The following is a 6,685-nucleotide window of genomic DNA, read 5'->3' as shown; positions in this document are numbered from 1 at the left end:
TGAAGGGGGAAATGGTCTTCACAATTTGAAATCCATTGATCTCACGATGAAATGCTCGTATACCTCTGTTGTAGGATCATGCCATATGTCGTAGGATAAATGTACTATGCCGGACACAGAGTATATTAAACAACTTCTCAAAGTTTCATGGCAATCGGATAAACGGCGTGGTAATGCTTGAAGGACACGCACACACACTCACTCACACTCATTTTTATATATATAGGTATGATACTTAGAGATATTCCACTAGTTGTTAAATTTGTTTGTTTAATTGGGATAAAGTTATTTATTATAGATATTTTTAAATTAAAATTCTCATATTTTAAAATGAGTAATTGACTTGCAGATTTACATCTATTTGGGACTCGCAGTGATGTGCGCCTTTATTTTGTATGACACTCAAGTGGTGGTTGAGAAATTTCGCAGAGGTGAAGAGGACTTCATTTGGTATGTATAACAACATTTCATTTTATAGATACTAAATGTTAGTTTTTTTTTAATTTGATAGATTTATGAATAAGATTTTCGTAATAGGCTTATATTTTAGGAAATATTGTTTATAAATTAGACTTTAAAATCCTAGAAACATTTCAGTTAGATTTGAATATTTTTGAACAATATACAGGGTGAGTCAACAGCTCTTGCACACTTTTTTCATTCCAAAAGTACTAAAGATGTTTTGTTAATGTAGTTACTTAGCAAGTTGAATGAATTGCTCATTTAATGAGTAGAGGTAAATTACACTTATATAGTAACATAAAAAGTTCCAGTCAGAGCACCATTTAATCAGTCTAAAAACATTTTCTGGATTCAAATAAATTTAAAGTTGCAATTTAAATTGTTATATTGACTCCCAATTCATAAAATTCTCTATTACTAAATAATGAAACACAAATTGAAGTATGATATAGAACTCCAGGGAAGTGTCCCTGCAAGTGTTTTAATGAAATTATGAACAACAAAAATATAAATACAGTAGAGCATCGATTATCCGACTCAATTGGGGACAGGGGTTGGTCGGATAATTGAAAAGTCGGATAACCGAAAAGTATGAAAAAATCCATTATTAGTGTAATATATTATTATATCCCATGTAATTAGTATATTGCTATTAACCTATTTTGTGTTGAATTTTCCACCATGTTAAGCCTATCAAATTTTTTTAAAAATAATAATCGTTGCTATTGTATCGTTAAAAATTTGAAAATTAAGCCTCGTTTAAATACTGGCTCCCTTTCATGGTCGATCCAGTGTTGCCAGCTAAAACACGTAAAAATAATATTTAAGTAGCCAAGACATAGCCAAATCACTAGCAGACATTTGAATTTGCCGACTAGAATGCGGTCGGTTAACCAAGGTGACGGTTAATTGATGCTCTACTGTATTAAAACATTGTTTAAAGAAAATTGATCATAATTAGTCATGTAGTTTATGAGGAACATGTGATTAATAACATTGGTCTTTTATATAGTAAACAAGATTACATTTATTAGCAGATACATTTACAATCAATAAAATAAAAAGATGCTGGATAACAAGAGGTTTTAATTGCTTACAATTTTATGGAAAAAATGTAAATGAAGTAGTATCACAAATATCATAAAGTTGTACAAGGGCAATACAGTTGGCCAAGATTCACTTGCAAGATGAAAGCGACTAAAGAAAATCATAAACTTTTATTAAAGGTGATGGTCAGAAAAAGGAATGCTGTTCCAAACTGATATTTCTAAGATTATTTTAAATGATTTTTTTGGCCATGTATTAAATTTATATTCTTATTTTTTATGTAAATCAAATTTAATTGTATCTAATGTTATTGATTGTTAAATGTAAATTAAGTGAAATACCATGTTTGTTTATTCTAGGCATTCCGTGTTGTTCTTCATAGATTTCGTAGATGTGTTCCGTTTCCTGGTAGTAATCTTGATGGATAAGGTAAGCTATACATTAGTTTATAGTTTACTTATTCATATTTTTCATTTACTGTTGCTTATTAATTCATAACTTACCTTTTTTTCTCCCTCTTTCAGGAGCAGAGCAGCAGGAGAAAGAAGGATTAGAAGCAGTTGCAATAACTTTCCAAAATTTTTAATTTGCTCATCTACTATTGGTGACAAAATTGATACATTGGTATTTGATGTTCTTGATAGATGTAATTTTGTTAATTGAAAAGTTCTGTTTTTTGGGATTTAAGATAAAAAGTAAAATTTGTCTCTACCAATTTGTATTTTATCAGAATAGAATTAACCAATAAACTTTTGACTTTGGATGTAAGGTATAGACTCACTCATTTCTACCAAAACGTTTTTCCTTGGGCAGGAATCTCAATGCACATTTGTCTAATTCTTTTTAATATTGATTGCTTGCCAGAGCAGGATTTCTTATATGATGTAAATATATTTTGCCTCAACACTGCAATTTGATGCCAATTAAAAATAATAGTCATTGTCACCATTCATAATTCAAGTGAAGATTACTCCTGATAGTTATTGGTGAGATTGAGGCCAAAGTTTTAAACACGAAAACGTGTACATCAGATGTTCAGCTCCATTTTCCTGTAAGCCTAGAAGATAGTCAGTGGAATCACGCTCGACATTCCAAACACCATCGTCAAACTTCTAGGCTTACAGGAAAGCAGAGCTGAACATCTGATGTACATGTTTTCACGGCCTCAACCTCGCTACTATATTTGATTGTCTTATAAGACATTGCAGTGTGGAAGACATAACCTAAGTTTGGAACATTAAATCTAAAAACTTATTTGGCCCAATTGTATTAAATTTTTTTGAAAACTAAGTTTTCTTTTCAAATTTAGCCATTTAGATGCAATTTTATGAACTTTGCACTTTGTTTTTATCAGCTTCTTGTAATGAAACATCCATGTTCTCCATAGATAAATCATTCTCTTGGTAGATAGCGGTCTGTGGAAACGAAACAGCAGCAGAATGAAATAAAATTATACTATGGCTTACAAATGAAGTCTTCTTGATCTGTTAACTATATTTTATTACTTGCCTACTTCTCTGTCTTGCACATATGCTGCATTGCATCTTATAAGTGACAGTGGCTGTGTGATTAAAAAATATATATTTATAGTGGTATCAGATTAACTTCAGTTTTATATTACATTGTTAGGGTGTAGCAGCTTTTTTTGTAATGCCTAAGGTGACAAGGCTTATCCTGCCTATACCATATTTTGTACAAATTCAATTATCTCTCAAATATTTGATATAAATCTCTTGTTGTTGCAAATTGACATATGCTGCAATTATTTTGTAGTGCAGCATGTTAAAAGTATGAACTACATACATAAGTTCATACAGTACATATTTTGTTCCCATTCCCAATAAACAAATAATTGCACTTATTCGTGCTATCTCTTGCTTGTTCACCAAATTCCTCTAAACACCTCCATTTCTGTACACCTCTTGTGCTCATAATCTTCCATTCCAAATGCTTGTTGACTGTTCCAGTCAGGATTACCTCGGTTGCCTTCAATTTTGCTCTTTTCAAATACCATATACTCGTTTTGAGTAATTCCTCTTCCATTTGTTCTATCAACACAGCCAAATCACCATAAAGCAGATTTGCTCACCATATTCCTTGCTCATTCCATCCTCATCACGCCACACACTTGCCTCAAATATCTCGCATGCAGCAATCTGCCACACTTGCGTCTCATTACCATACATCAGCATAGGAACCGCAACCAGACCATTTTGACAAAATCAGTGTTTCCTCTTTAACATCAAACAATAAAAAAATAATTATGTATATAATTGTCTTTAAATTTATTAAATAATTAATTTATTTCACAGATGAGCAACTTTTGCAACACACTTCCATGTTTTTAAAATTGCTAAGTGGAAATTTGACCTTCCACATCTTTAATTATAATTAAACACATGCAATCTCTTCAACAAAAAACCGTAACAGTAATATAATTAATATACATTTATTTCCTTTAGGAATCAAATATATTATAAGCACTAAGTGCAGAAACAATTCATAATATATATATGTATTTATATATTATTTTTGCTTCCTTTTTTTTAGTTTTATTTTTGATTTACAGCATATTACCGACACTCACACTAACTGTTAATAATTAATTGAGCAAAGTCAACACCGCATATTTACATAGACGTGTTTATTAAACAATGACTNCCTGTGAAAGTTTCATTTTCGTAATAATATTTTGTATAACTGTTATGTAAACTGAGCATCACCTGTATTAATAAAATTATATTATTACTTTTATGTATTTATATATTTCAATATTTTAAAAGAAAACTAAATAATTGTATCTTTTTATATGTTTTGTTTGCATTTTAAATGATAGATCTGTATATATTGTGACAATTGATATTAATTTTTATCATCTATTAGTTACCAATAATTGTTCATTTATACAAGGTCATCAGAAAAGGTGTCTGGGATTTCATGATTAAATAACAACACATTTAATTAAAAACAAAGCACTTTATTATATATGATACAGAAAAAGTTTCTTTGTACTTTTTGTAGTATGTTTTAATGTGAGCACTCCTTGTTACTTGACAAACACCTAAACAAATAGTCAGTCTTTACCTATATATTTACACTCATTTCAGGAGAGACAGTTACTATAGCAGCACTGATCCTGTCTCAAGTGTTGTAGATCATGAAGTCTACATAGAGAAGGTATCTTCTTAATAGACTCTCAAAATAAAAAAAAATCTAGAGGGGTCAGATTGTGCTTCTTGCTGACTAGGAAATAGGACACTGCTGCTCAAATCCAGTGATCAGGGAACTTAACATTGTGGTTTCAAATAATGCAATTGTAATGGGGTAGCACATGCTGCATGAGTATATATAGCACACATTTAAAATGGAAACCTTTGTTTTTACACAATTTAATGCAGCAGTCAGAGATTGGTTGATTATTACCCAAGGTATTTCACATTGAAATGAGTAATTATTTATTGTGACATTATCACAATGCTGGGCTGAAATTTTTAATCATATTTTTAATTAATTTAATTTAAAATATATGCTTTCCACCTCAAATTAATAGTGGCATGCCCCTGTACATCATACTTTTCCTTTAACAATAGAGTCGTGCCAGTCATCTGTTAACTGCTTATGGGGAAAACGTTTTGAATTGAAATAACATGACTTCCAGTTTGCATCAGAAGTTCATATATAGTTAACCTTAGGGACAGGATGCCTCAATTTTCATATCTGGTCTTGACTTTCATTAATCTGTGTTCTTGAGATTAAGGAAAGATGGATGGATGACAGTGGGAATTTATAGGTCTGATTTTTTCAAATTGAATCCTAATCACAGACTCTTTTTTCAATGACCCTGTATGTATGTCAACCTGATAGCCAAAAATCAACAACATTGTTACTCTAACAGTTGCATTTGTGTTGTCTTTCATTCCATGAAGGTGATTTTTTAATTTTAAAAGTGATTTTATAAGAAATTGTGTTTATAAATTTAGAAGTAATCATAAAATATTACACCTAATCTTTTAAATATTTTAAATTAAATCAGTTATAAAATTCAATCTTGTAATATGAGATAAATTAGCCTTTGAAATTTACTACACTATTTTTTATTTTCAACTTATTTTGTTTGTGACTTCAATACAGATAATTACTAAATTTACCTTGAAATTAGGAACATCAAGTGACTTTATTGTGCAAAATTGCAACTTGCAACTAACCTTCAATAAAAATTTGTATCATTTATCACTTATCAGCCAAATGTAAACATAAATACATATTTTTGATTATAGTTTAAAAAAATGTTTATTATGGCAAAAAATCTATAGAATACAACTTTTTCATATCTAAAGTTCATCTGAAAAAATTTACTAATAAAGAAAATGTTTTTCTCCTAAATTTTAAGTTCTCTATATTTCTGGCAATGTAATTTTTCCATATAAAGTTCTGATTTTTAATTTTTAAATAAGTTATTCAAGTTAATGTAAAAGAAACAGGATTTTGATGTTTTTTAAAAATATATCGTGCCCGTATCAATACTACATGACGAAAACTGCATGATCTTGGATGCCTTGGCTGTCTGCCACTTAAAAATCATCCATCATGAAATCAAATGCATCACATCATTTGAGGTGATGCATTTGGCTTGACCATCCAATGAAAATATCCTGTACTTTTGTGAGGATAATTTATATGGTAAATTGAGATATTTATATACCAATATACAAAATTGTCTTAACTGTATACCTTATCTAAAGATAATATGCATTTTTAACATAAACTCCAAAAAAATGATATCTATTAATTAAAATTTTTGTGGTTTGATAAAGAATTTTTGAATTTAATTAATTAATGATGATAATTTTACATCATTTATCCCTGTCTTATTCTTTAATTTTAAATCAGTTTACTTAGACTGTAATATGAAATGTTAAAATAATTGGATTCAAACATTTAAAAAATTTATTTTGTTTTAGGCTTAGGTCTTGGTCCACTTCTTGATGTTGCCATTGTTGTGAATCCTGCAATAATCCCAACAGCATTTTTAACAACTTGTTTGATATTTGTATGTTTCACTCTTTGTGCATTGTACAGTGATCAGTACAAATGGATTGGCTTAGGTGGTAAGTAATACTATAGTTGATTCAACTTCTATTAATATATATATATATCTTTTATTTAAATTATATTC

General features: G+C 29.6%; 1 long non-coding RNA gene across 1 annotated transcript; it reads left to right on the top strand.

The window, feature by feature from the left end:
* Positions 1-305: 305 nt before the first annotated feature.
* On the top strand, positions 306-2,272 carry LOC111641621. Its single transcript, XR_002759440.1, has 3 exons — positions 306-450; positions 1,869-1,938; positions 2,034-2,272. It is a non-coding gene; the product is annotated as an uncharacterized LOC111641621 (long non-coding RNA).
* The last annotated feature ends 4,413 nt before the right edge of the window (positions 2,273-6,685 follow it).

Source organism: Centruroides sculpturatus, unplaced genomic scaffold (genome assembly GCF_000671375.1).
Source record: "Centruroides sculpturatus isolate CEXI.00-Female unplaced genomic scaffold, Cexi_2.0 scaffold1087, whole genome shotgun sequence".
NCBI lineage: Eukaryota > Metazoa > Arthropoda > Arachnida > Scorpiones > Buthidae > Centruroides > Centruroides sculpturatus.
Note: the sequence above shows the minus strand (reverse complement) of the source record. Positions and strands in the feature narration are given on the sequence as shown.